Raw genomic sequence first — 13890 nt, 5'->3', positions numbered from 1 at the left:
ATGGCAGTACCTCCATTTCTCATTTTCCATCAGGACAGAGTCTCTTTAAGAACCAATCCTTCATTCATGCCAAAAGTGATATCCAGGGTTTCTCTAAATCGAGCAATTCACCTGCCTACTTTCTTTCCCAATCCTCAAAATAAAGGAGAAAAGCTTCTGCACACTTTGGACATACACAGACAATTGCGCTACTACTTGGACAGAACAAAGGCCAACAGAAAGTCTGACCAACTATTTGTGGCTTACGCTGGTGGAGTACAAGGAAAGGCAATTTCCAAACAAACAATTACAAAATGGATTGGAAACTGCATCAGATTCTGCTCCTCTTTCCATGGAAAAGGTGTGCCAGACAATATCAGGCCACACTCCACCAGAGCTACAGCCACCTCCACAGCCTTTCTAAGAGGGGTGGCTACAAAGGACATTCTAGAAGCTGCTACATGGAGCTCCGTGCATACATTTTCCAAACATTACAACCTGCCTTTATATTCCAGATCCCGAGCAGGCTTTGCTTCTGCAGTCCTGCAGGGCATTTTAGCTACACCATCCTTATCTTAGATCCTACCACCCCCATCTTGGCTATGGTATTCAACCCATATGTCAGGACTGCAGTTGCATTCTTGAAGGACATAGTACAGTTTTGTACCTACCATAAATGTAGATGTCCGATAGATATGCAACTGCAGTCAGATTTTCCCTCCCTCCTACCCCTCTGTAATTCTCTTTTTTGGTTCCACTCCCCCTTTTCCTAATTAGCTGGGGATATCTGTTATGGTGTATCTGTTTATTACTGTTGTGCATGTCTGGATTTTTTATCCATTCTCTAAATTTAGCCTTCCTTGGAGGGCACCTGGCATCTGGGGCAAGAAACACTGAAGAAGATGGCGTCGGCTGATGCTTTTATACCCCAGCCGCTCTGACGTCGGGGAAGAGGTGACATCAGCTGACGCCGGACCCAGACTTTGGAATCCGGCCGACCGAAGGGCTGCCTGAGGTAGGACAACCCATATGTCAGGACTGCAGTTGCATATCTATCGGACATCTACATTTATGGTAGGTACAAAACTGTACTTTCCCTTGACCAGATATCAGATATGGATTCTGCAGTGGCTACTAGCCTCACAGTGGACGTTAATAAATCAGCCAATGTCATACCACATCTTGATCACCAGTAGCTGTAAAAAAGACTTCTCTTGGTGGCTCCATTCCCAAAAAAGTCTTTCAGGCTGTCCTTTCATCCTTTCACAGCCCCAAGCCATAATAACCACGGATGCTTCCCAGATGGGGGGGGGTCATTATCTGGGAAGGACCGTCCAAGGCACTTGGTCCCAATAGGAGGCCAATTTGCACATCATTGTTCTAGAGATGAGGGCGGTGCTGTTGGCATTGCAAGCATTTCAAGATGCCCTTCCCTTGGAAACGGTGGCAGTTCAGATGGGCAACATGTCGGTGGTTCTTTACATCAACAAACAGGGGGGAACAAATTTTTACCCACTTTGTTGAGAAGCCCTCAGAGTCTGGCAATGGACGGTTTCTTCCAATCTCTTTCTTATGGCAACTCATATTCCAAAGAGCTCCAGCGTAATAGAAAGCAAAGTGAGCAGAATGATTCTAATGCCTCTCAAGTGATTTCTCAGTCCTGTGGTGACAGAGATGATACTCCACCGCTGGGGTCAACCTTGCTACGATCTCTTCTCATCCCCCCTGAACAACAAGTGCAGCACTTACTTGCCCTAATCGCCCCTCTGGAGAAGTCACCCAGAGATGCTCTTCTCCATGATTGGCTCCTCAGTCTCCTGTATGCTTTTCCCCCAACTCCTCCGATATCCCAGTTTCTAAAGAAACCTAAGAGGTCGGAGAACACGATAATCCTCATTGCTCCGTTCTGGCCTCAACATATTTGGTTTCCCTTCATATGGCCTCATCTACTTGGGAAACCTTGGATTCTAGACTCGGCTCCAGATCTCTTGTTTCACCCAGAAGATATGGGTCGTCCGAATCTCCAGCATCTCAAGCTCACTGTGTGGCTTCTCCAATTCCCATGATTGCCAGGCATTCTTCCCTTTCCTCACCTATCTGTCAAATCATTTTGGCCCATCACAAACCTCCTTCTAAAAAATTGCATCAGAGTAAATGGGAATAATTTGCTACGTGGGCTCTTAACAATGATCTGGACCCTTATACAGCTCCCATGCACAAAGTATTAGATTTTTTGGCTGTTCTTTATCAAACCGGCTCTTCAGCCTCTACCGTTCGGGTCCATTTAGCCACGATATCTAATTTCTGTATCGGTTTTAAAGACTCTTTACTTATGTCACATAAACTTTGTAAAGCCTTTTTGGGGTCTATATTACATTCTCGAAAGCCGACAGTGTCGAATCTGACATTGTCGACACGAAAATAGCAAAACTGAAGAACATCGAACAAGTAAATGGAAATCTCCGTAAGGGGAGATTTCTATTTATTTCAATGTAGTGTGGTCTCAGAGTTGGTATATTTAAGTAGTGGCGGGCTGTGGGGTGCAGGGGGGCTTGCCCCCCTGCCTACACCATTTAGGGTTTTTTTTTTGTTTTTTGTTTTTTGTGAACATTCGATGTTTTAATAGTTCGATCACTATAGGTCGAACTTTAGTGATTCGAACCGTTAAATATTCGATGTTCTAATATAGACCCGCCTTTTTTAAGGGAATTCTAATGTTAAGGCCTCCATTTAAGGAACCCACTGCCCCATGAGATTTACCCTCAGTTCTACAGTCTCTTACTTTTCCCCCTTTTGAACCATTAGCTACTTGTGACTTAAAACTTCTGACTTGGAAAACTTTGTTTTTATTAGCTGTTACTTCTGCAAGAAGAGTATCGGAAATTCAAGCCTTGTCCTGCAAAACCCCCTTGCATAATATTTCACAAGGACAGGGTTTCCATCCGGACTAATTCTTCCTTCTTGCCAAAGGTAGTTTGAGTGTAATATGAATCAAACCTTGCACCCACCAGTCGTTTTCCCTAATTTTTCCAATAAGGGAGAGTACTGTCTACACTTGGGTTCACTAAAAAATCTTGAAATACCAAATTTCAGTATTTCAAAATTGCATAGCCGAAACCTTAAAAACCCATAACCGCGAAACTCAAAATCCAGAACCTACACTACACGTAGAGCATGCACACAAACATACACACAACATCCCCCCACAAACACACAGACAAACTTAGACCAGATATAAGCAGGAACGGAACCCCTACACTTATTAGACATTCACAAGCAATTACGTTTTTATCTTCACAGAACAAAGGATTTCAGAAAATCTGACTATTGTCTTCTCTTCACTTTCCTTGGGTAACCCAGTTTCCAAGGTTACCTTAGCTAAATGGCTCAGAGATTGTATCACCTTTATCTATCATTCAAGGGGACTTCACCCACCATGCCCAGTGAAGGTCCACGCAACTAGAACTGTAGCAGCTTCTGTAATTTTTCATGCCAGAGCTTCTTTGGATGACATCTGTGCAGCAGCCACATGGTCTTCTCCTCATACCTGTATCACTCATTACAAACTGGACCAGGTCTCTAGGGGATATGCATCATTCAGTCCGATGGTGCTCAGGAATATACTTCCATGAGACCTCCCAAGATTCAGGGAGCTAGGGACTCTGTCCCACAGTCAAGAATTACATGACGATTGACATCAGATAAAGAAGTTATGTCTTGCCATGAAGTTCCATCTGTGTTGTCGATCTTCACTAATCATTGACATTCCCTCCTCCGTCCCCCAACCTGAGACTCTTAGTGGATCGAATTTTTCCGTGGCTGGCTTCATAACAGGGACACAGATCTGGTCTCTTATTGTTTATTGTTATTTACTGTCTTTCTGCCACTAGTTTAGGCAAACCTGATCTGAAGTAATTTAGAGAGGAGCATTATGGCTTGAGTTTGGAAGGTGCGAGTTGAAGTAAATGGCCGAGTCGGTTCCAAGGCTCGTAACCAAGCCCCACTCCCACCACAGTCAAGGATTAATGAAGCTCGACAACACAGATGGAATGTTATGGTAAAACATAACTTCTTTTTTTCATTGAGTCCTGGAAAATTATCTGCTTGTAATTTAATTTGCCACGATAGCTCTTTTTTTCTCTAAATAATTCCCGTAGTACAATTTGGTTTTTATTTTCCTTAGCTGTTGTCTGCATCCACTTATGTCGGACAAGCTCACCACGTTCAAAAACTGCACTCCCTGCAGTCATAAAATCCCTAACTCCGATGCCCATTCAGAGTACATTTATTGTCTAGGGCTGCTTACCTTGAAGAAGATTGTGACATTTGCTTTGGGGTTCAATCACAGGGGCTTGCTCAAGCATAGAAATTAGTGTTTAAACGTTTGCTTCCCCCCTTCTGCATCTATAACTTCCCCTTCCACAAAGAAGCACATGGGTAAATTTAAAGAGGTCAAAAGGGAAAGGCATTTAATAGTCTAAAGGTGGTTGAGACAGTGACGCAGTGGTTAACATTGTCGCCTCATAAGCAAGAGGTTCCCCAGTTTTATTCTTGGCTAGGGTGCCTTCTGTGCAGAGTCTACATGTCCTCCTCGCATGCACGTAGGTTTCCTCTGGGTACTCCAGTTTCCTCCCACACTCCAAATATATGCATCTGGAGCTTTTCTCCCCAGTCTTCTGCTGAAAATAGGCTCTTTCCTAGTTGGACTTTCCCAGTCAACAAATGTTAAATAAAGATAAATAAATAAGGATCCAAGGAAGCATTAACCTGATCGCTGTCCTCAATCTGCTCTGACTTTGGCTTCACCAGCTAAAGTTTCAAAGACCTCTGATCTGACTACTAGCTTGGATCCAATTCATTCCTCTTCCAAGTCACCTTCTAAGAAGTAATCTGATTTCTCCTTAGAGTTGATAACTTCAAGGTTACACTCTTTTCTACAAGAGACATCCCGCAGGATTTTGAGATCCCTGTCTACTTCATTATCTTTAGGTCTGCTAGCAGCCTATCTAAAGAAGATGTGGACAGAATGTTATTGAAGCTGTTGTTTTGAAGCTGTCATCCTGCCATTTTGGTTGTTTAGCAAGTTTTGAATACTCAGATGAAATACTAATACCTGTGGTGCAACGCTCTTCCAATATTTACATTGTTTTTTTGTTCTGCGGAGCGTTCTTTAGCAGAATTTACTTCTTTTTCTGGATTTAAGCTTCCAGGATTGTCAAATCAGATTCAAAGGTTTGGTCCTGTTCATCTTCTGCATCTCCTCTGATCCAGCCTGCACTGGCTGACTCAGAGCCAGAGGGATCTGGGAGCTATAGACTTGGTGCCAGATCTAGGGGTGGGGACTTGACTCTGAGACTCTTGGAGCTGTCTCTTCTTCTCAAGGATTTGGTGTTAGATAGCTTGGCACCAACTTCTGCTTCAAGGCAAGGTCAGAGTTCTCTGAGCTGTCCTCGTCAGGCAGCTTTGGATCCTGCTAGAGTGGTTCTGAGTTCTCCCTCAACTTCTGCATTTGAGGTAATGGAGACAGTTTTCTCTGTTTCAGGAGATGGGACATCATTTCCCCCCCTCAGGTCCTCCCTTTTCCACAACTGTCTGTGATGGGTCCTGAGCCTACTCATTCAGTTCCATTGGGACAGCCAGTCTGTTCCAGACTTGAGATGGTCCTCATTCAAGACTCCCTAAGGATTTCCAAGGCTTCCCTGGATTTATCCCCCTGTAGAAGCTCCCTGGAAGCACATTGATTTTCTGAAGTTATCGCTAACAGGAAACACGAACTTCAGTGAAGAGATTGGGTCCCCCAGGCCACCTCTTGGAGACATCTTATTTGGGGAGATCCTCAAACTTCTGATACAGAAAGGTGGTTGGTCTTCTGAAGCCCCTTCCTGGGAGAAGTCTGTGTCTTTTGAGGCTTTTGGAACCGGCTCAGCTACTTCCTGGATTCTTGGCAAAGAGGAGTTATCCAAAAGGTCTCACCAGGCTAGCACGAGTTCGGAACTTGGTTAGAATTCTTTTTGATGCCAAAGAAAAACAGACTTCAGACCAATTTTATACTTAAGCCATCTAAATCTGTTTGTAAAACACTCAAAGTTCTAAATGGCCGTGTTTCAGTACATACTGTTTTTGAGGAAGGATGATTGGATGTGCTTAGTATATCTCCAGGATGCATACTATCACAGGAGAGGTCTTTGCTTCCAGCTGGGAGTCGGTCATTTCTAGTTCATAGCCCTGCACTTTGGTCTCACCTCAGCCCCAAAGATGTTCAGATTTATGGCAGTGGTTGCAGCTTACTTGAGATTACTAGGATTCCAGGTGTTTCCATACCTCAATGACTGGCTCCCTCAGTGGCCCACAAAGCATCTTTTGATTTGTGCCAAAGATTACTTGCTCCATCTATGCCTCAGTCCTCTCCTATCCATTGTGTCAAGAAGCAGTGATTGTGTGGTAGTAGCAATCCCTTCCAATCTCTTTCTAATAGCAATGCACACATTCCGGGGAAGTCCAGCGTATTAGCAGACAGACTGAACAGATGTGTTCTATTGCCTCACGCGTGATCTCATTCCATCAGTGGGAAAGCTAATATTTTTTTCAGTGGGATTAGCCATACTGCACCAATTTTTTTCTCTCCCCACAACTCCAAATACAGCAGGTTTTTGGAATAGAGGCAAAAAAATGATTCCCAAAAAGGGGAGCCACAGAAAGATGCTATGATCCATGACTGCCCCCGTCAGTCTCCTCTATATTTATCCACATCCCCCCCCCATCCTAAAGTTTCTACAGAAAGTGCATCAGTGGAAGATTATGGTAATTGTTATTGCCCCTCTCTGACCTTGACAAGTGTTGTTTCCTTTTCTTTGTTCTCACTTAATACACCATCCTTGGGTACTGGACCCTCTCCAGATCTCCTGTTTCACCTGTCCGGACTACTTTATCTGAACATTCAAGCTCTCAACCTGACCGCATGATTTATTCACTTCCAGTGATGGCTAGACATTTCAGGATTTCTTCTCAGGTTATACACATTCTTACTTTTTCCGAAAAGGACTCCATCAGGAAGACACAAGAGCAAATGGAAAAGGTTATGTATTTGGGCTCATGAGTGACATTTGGATCCTTTCTCAGCCCCCATTCCAGCTATCATGAATTTTCTTGCTTCAGTCATACGTGAGGAAGCAAGTTACTTTACAGTCAAGGTACAGTTAGGTGCTATTTCCAATTTTCATATTGGCAAACATAATTTCTCCTTGACATCTCTCAAACTGTGCAAAACATTCCTCGTGGGTACTTTTCTTCTGAGACAACCTATTAAAGACCGTACTCCACCTCAGGACCTTACAGTACTTTGTCATGCTTTGATACAGTATCCCTTTAAACCAGCAGTAGATTTGAAGTATTTATCCTGGGAACTATTTTTCTAGTTTCTATTACATCAGCCAGGTCAGTATCTGAACTTCAGGTACTGTCATGTCAGCCACCTTATCTAATTTTTCATAAGGTCAGAGTTTCTCTTTGAACCAACCCCTCTTTTTTTGCCAAAGGTAGTCTGAGAGAATGGGCTTAATCAGTCCATTAATTTGCTTGTCGTCTTTCTGAAATTCTCTGACAAAGGCAGAATATATGCATTATTTATTGGACATACACGGACATCTCAGGTTTTACCTCCATAGAGCTAAAGTTTACAGAAGATCGGACCAATTATTTGCTTCCTTGTCTAAGGCAAACTGGGTCAGTCCATAACTAAATGTCTCACTGATTTGTATTTCTCATGCCTTCAAATAAAGTTTGACTTTACCAAAACCTCCAAGGCTCATTCCACAAGATCTGTTTCCACTTCTGCTTTCTTAGCAAGAACTTCTATATATGACACTTGTGCAGCTGCCACTTTGTCTAATGCTCAGACCTTTATTGCATATTCCAAATTTGATATTTTTTCAGGGGTTAAGTTGGTGTTTGGTTCTGCCTTCCTCTAAAATATCCTTTTGTAGAGACCACCTAGGGGTTCAGCAGCTAGGGACTCTGTCCCATCAGTTTGAGGAATGGACAAAAAAAAAAAAAAAAGACAACATCAGATGCAAAAGTTATGTACTCACCATAATGATGCATCTGTGTGTCTGTTTTTGTCCTTCCTTTATCCTCCTTCCCTCCATTCCTCCTTCCACTTATTTAAGATTTATATAGTTCATTAGCATGGTCTGAAAGATAATCCCTTTTACTCTGTACCCTTTTTAGCTCCAGACTTTCCATCTTCTTGTCTGTGGTTCCTTAATATACCCATCTCCTTTTTTCCCTTTTTGAATATCATGGTATTCAGTTTTTTGGAGTTCTAAGACTAGTTGGGCAAACTCAATCTGAGGTAATACAGGGTTTGAAGGGGATTATGGGTAAGGGAAGGAACTTGAGCTGTGAATTGTAATTATGAAGTTGGATCAGATTTCTGATCCGAGACCAGTCAGTTGAGGAGAGACAGAAACAAACAACACGGATGCATCATTATGGCTAGTATGTAACTTTTGATCTGATGTCATTTTCATTCTTCCTTGACCTATGGGTTTTGGATCCAACCTCTGGTCCTACTCGGACGCTTTGAAAAGCTTGGTGTCTGAAGCTTGAGCTCCTCTCCTACCCATAATGCCTCATTCCCCACCTCAGCCCCACCAGTTGCCTCAGGTCTCGTTTGCCGCTCTTTGGAGAAGCATCACTGTCCGCTGACTTGAGTTTCTTTGGAGAAGTTTTCAGTTGTCAGCTAAGTTTGACTTATTGGTGTAGTTTTTCCATTACCTGTACTCTAACCTACCTCTTAACCTGTGTTTCTGCAAGAAGAGTATCTGAAATGGAAGCTCTGTCCTGTAAATACCCATATTTAATTTTTCCGGCTAGTGGAACCGGAACTGACTCGAGAGTTGTTACCATCGGCAACAAGGCTTCACATAATACCGATAGCAGCAGTAAGCCTAAGGGCATTTTGGAAGGCCATACTAGTTCAGGTGAGAAAATTGAAGCCTCTCCAGCTATTCTCGGTGAAATGGAAGCACCGAGGAGGGGCTATGTTGAATTAAACATGAACAATTGGCTGAATCACCCCTTCAGTTTTCCTACTGGGGAAGATATTGGTAATATTGATATTCAAACTGAAGGATTGTCCGATTTGCCTACTAAGCTCAACAATTCCGACCAAAAATTACTGAGATTCAGGAAGTTACAACTTGAGGTATCCTACTTTGGGGAATGCCGGCATGCGAAGACTATTCTGAAGGGGCTTCGCTCGTGGCAATACCCTACAGGTTTGGAAGATGGGTCGAAATTCATCCTTGACCTCTTGGCACTTTTTGATAGACATGTGAATGAATTGATCAACTTAATCTGCGCCCACTATCAGCAACTGCGCCCACTATCAGCAAGTTATCAGTCAACTAACCATGGAACTTTCCAACTTAGATGAGGAAATTAAATGAGATACTCATTTTTTCAGCTATCGTTACGAATATGAAAGAGTCTTCACCAGTATCGACCAACACATTTCTAAGACCACTATAACCAAAGTAAAGAAACTCCAGAGGGACATAAAAGCCTATAAAGAGGGGGTAGCCTACCCCAAACCCCCTAAATCTCAAGGGATTTTTCTAGGGAATAGCAGAACCACCACAGGGTTACTATCTGGCCCCGAGACCAATGGCCAACAGATCCACCCCTGTGAACCGGAGAATGGATCCCTATTGAGGCGAACAAACCAGAGAATTTCAACGAGTATCGGGCCGGGCGCAGGCCAGGAAGAGCCGACTCTTGACAACTATGACGAAAATGTTCAAGTCCGAGCCTCATCCCCCCAGCCACAGTCGGGTCGGATGACGAGGAGCAGATACAAAACCAGGAGGAACTGAGAGACCATGGACTAGTTATTCCTTCAGTACCCCCAATGCAACCTTTGGAAATACTCTACAACATGGGTAAAGACTTCAAGATTTACAATTTTTCACAGTTTGTTTTTTCCCAACCTTTGGTGGATGTTTTGGCTAAAGGATTAACTTTTGTACCCTCCTGTAGAGCCGGTGTTGGGAGGACTATATTGGACCTGAAACTTTTCGTGAGAAAGTTGAACCTGTCACTGTTGTTGGGTGATTCCCAAAAACGTAAGAGCCCTTCCCACATACCAAATACTTATAATCCGCCATTACTCCCAGCTGTCGGAATTTTCGAACAATTGTGTGATCTTGACATCCGCCACCTTCTCAATTCAAGGCGCCAGGCTCATTTTAAAGGAGGAGAGGGCCTTGTTAGTGGCACTCAGGTTTGCATCAGTTAGACTTATGCAACCTGGTAAGGGAGGGGGATTGGTGGCTATGGATATGAATGACTACAATGACAGGATGTTGGCTATTTTATCTTCTGATACTTACCAGGAGGTTTCTAAGAATGAATTGAACCTTAGTTTGTGCCACATCCGGTCATATTTTGAGGAGATGTTCATCAATGGCGTCATGGATGTGGATGTATACAATTTCGTTTCTGTGGTATCACCTAAAATTCCTGTCTTGTTTGGGAACCCCAAGATACACAAGAACATCTACGATCCACCTATGCGGCAACTGGTTAGTGCCAGGGGAAGCATCACGTATGCAGCGGCCAAGGTGGTGGATGAGATTCTCAAGAAGTATGTGGACAGAGTCCAATACATTTCGAGAGATTCTTGGGCATTTTTTGGAAAAAGTGGGTTCTGTTCCATTTAACGCTGATTGTATTCTCTTGACCATTGACGTTGTTGACCTGTATTCATCTATCCCCCATTTGGAGGCAGTTGAGTGGATCCAATTGGAAATGGTTTTCCACCATGCTCCTGCAGAAGAAGTTACGATGGTCAGCGAACTATTGGAGGTTATTCTTACCAGCAACTTTTTTACATTTAATCAACAGTGGTTCCACCAATTGATTGGGGTCCCTATGGGATCGCCCTGCAGAGCCAGTGTGGCCAACTTAGTCATGGCCCACTGGGAGAGGGTGTTTGTTTTATCTAATTCTTTGGTCCAAGAGAAAGTAGTGTTATACACTAGATTCTTGGATGACATTTTTGTCATCTTCAATGGTTCTCTAGATGATGTTAATAACTTGGTGTCGTTTCTCAACGGCTCCACAGAATTTTTGAAATTCATATCTGAGTTTGCCATTGACAAGATTACCTACTTGGACGTGGATCTAAAGAAAGATAGGAGCCTTAATCGCTTCATGGCCAGCATACATTGGAAGCTGACCTTCTCGAATTCTTACTTACATTTTGACAGCGAACACCCATTACATCAAAAGAGGGCTATTGTGAAAGGCCAATTTGTCTGAGCAGCCCGCATGACATCAGAAGAGAAGAAATTTCACGAGGAGTGCAAGTTCATCTTTGGCATGTTCGTCAGCAGAGGGTACCCCGCCGATTTTGTCGCAGAATTGAGTTTGGAAGTGCAGGGGAAGAGGGCCAATGGCCACCTCCACCCCATTTTGGGGAATATGGAGGATGGGTCTTTAGGTTTACCTCGCCTCGTCAGTGAGTCTGATACTTTCAATTGTACTTTTGTAATTCCATTCAACTTGGATGCAATGGACATGGTGTCCATTATAAAGAAAAATTGGCGCTTATTAACCACCGAGTCAGTAGGAGCATTTGGACTATTATCGCCCCCCAAGGTTACTTTCAGGAGGGGCCTTAACATCAAAAACATCCTGGAGTCCAAAGTTGCTGGTGCCTCCCCCAGATCTGGGATGTTCAAATGTAACACGTGCAGGTTCTGCAGATGCATAAAAGCCAGTTCAGCTTTTTCCATCAGGGGCAAGAAGTATGTCATACAAGGAAGATTCAATTGTGCCAGCAATCGGGTGGTATATTTAGCCTAGTGTTTGGTCTGTCCAGGTTTCTACATCGGCAAGACTGATAGGAAACTACAGGAACGGGTATACGAGCACTTTTATGCCATCAGGAAGGGGAAGGTCGACAACGCTCTGGCCAAACATATATTAGATAACCCAGGCCACGAATTTTCGTTAACAGTGATCGATCAGCTAAACCTAGAGTTCATGGGGGGACCCGATTCTTTAAGACTAGAATGCAAGGAGTTGATGTGGCAACTTAAGTTTGAAGCTTACCATTAACCTGGACTTAACAATATGCTTTCCATCAGTTGCTTCCTCAAATTGAGAAGCCTAGTGAGGTGAAGCCCCCCGAAGTGACTTAATGCCATCTGGGAACGTATTTTTGGGTCTCACCATTTTTTTATTATATTTGTGTTCACCATTTATTGTTTATATCAATGTTTATATTAACACTTGTGGGAATTTTTTTTCCACGTTTTTAGTTATTTTTAACATATGTTATATATTTTTTTGTGGTTATTGACATATTTTATCATTTGTATTTATATATAATTATGGTGTCTTTAACATTCAATATTTGGAGCATTATAGGTTTACCAGCATTGATGGCAGGTATGAGTAGTAGATACCAAATTGTTGAATATTTTGGCCGCTTTTTAGTTAAAAATTTCAAAGAGTAATTATGTGCTTTTTAAAGGGGAGACGCTAGGGGGCGCATCTGAGCTGAGTAGCGATGTATTTATAGTGAGACAAATGTGTGGTGCAGTTTGTTTTCTGAGGAAGTTGGTGCAGAGCGCTGACGAAAAGCTTGTTTTTAAGCTTAATAAAATTTCAATTTGGATTTTTTCGTTTATTGGCGTTCTTGTTTACAACATAACCTGTGGATTATAAAGAACTTTGTACACATCTATCTGAATCCAGGAGTTTAAAGGCGCTGGACCTGCAAGGGTGGTTTTTTCACCAGTTTTTAATTTTTCCTAAGGACAGAATAACTTTACGTGCTAATCCATCTTTTCTATCCAAAGTTGCAGCTGAGAACAGTATAAACCAATATATCAACTTACAAGTCTTTTTTCCTAATTTCAAAACAAAGGGTAATATGTTTTTCATCTGCTGGATGTTCATAGATAGTTTTGTTTTTATCTAGACTGAACTAAATCTTTCAAAAAATCTGAACCAGCTTTTTATATCTTTTTGGATGTCAAAAAAGGTAAACCAGTTGCTAAAACCACCTTAGTTAAATGGTTAGGAACTGCATTTAGTTTGTGTATGAATCCAAAGGTGTTTCACAAATCAAGGCACATTCTACTAGATGAATGGCAACTTATCAAGCTTTTTGGGCTAAAGTTTCGATTGATGATATTTGTTTGTCTGCCTCGTGGTCAGATTTTCACACCTTCATTTCCCACTACAAACTGGACATTGTCTAAAAATAGAGATGCTTTTGGTTCTGCAATGCTCTGGAATATCCTTCCATGAAGGCCACCTAGGGTTATCCTACCTGGGGACTCTGTCCCACAGGTCAAGGAAGAATGAAAATGACAACATTAGAAAAAGAGGTTATGTACTTACCTTAACGTTCCATCTTTTTTGTCCTTTTTTATTCTTCCTCAGCCTTCCCTCCCTCCTTCCCTCCTGTTCATCTAGTGAGTGATCTAATGGATATAGTTACTTGTTGAGCCCCTGTTTTTTCTGTACTCTTTTTTTTTAATAAATTATCGAAATATATGCACATTGTTTATATTATGGTATAACTGGTAAACATGGTAGCAGCATACTTGATCTGAGGTAACCCGGGGGAGTGAGGCAGTATGGATAAGGGAGGAACTTGAACTTCAAATTTTAAACTTTTGAAAGGCCGAGTTGGATCCAAGTTCTGATCCAAAACTCACAGGTCGAGGAAGAATGAAAAAGAACAACATGGATGGAACCTTATGGGTAAGTACATCATTTTTTCCCCCTTTTCTAAAAAGGGGGTCTCTTGTGTGTTGAAGTATTTTCCTGACTGTGTGCAGCAATTCACTGCCTTTGCAATTGTTTTAGAGACTGAAATTGCATATTTATATC

General features: G+C 42.4%; 1 protein-coding gene across 1 annotated transcript in view; it reads left to right on the top strand.

Moving 5' to 3' along the window:
• NUP214 (nucleoporin 214) overlaps positions 1–13890 on the top strand; it is a 3229616-nt gene that overhangs the window by 2200055 nt on the left and 1015671 nt on the right. The gene's annotated exons all lie outside the window — the stretch shown is intronic.

The sequence above is a fragment of the Protopterus annectens genome, chromosome 16.part0 (assembly GCF_019279795.1).
Source record: "Protopterus annectens isolate FY-2018-M chromosome 16.part0, PAN1.0, whole genome shotgun sequence".
Taxonomy (NCBI): domain Eukaryota; kingdom Metazoa; phylum Chordata; order Ceratodontiformes; family Protopteridae; genus Protopterus; species Protopterus annectens.
The sequence above is the reverse complement of the archived record's forward strand: the minus strand, read 5'-3'. Positions and strand labels throughout refer to the sequence as shown.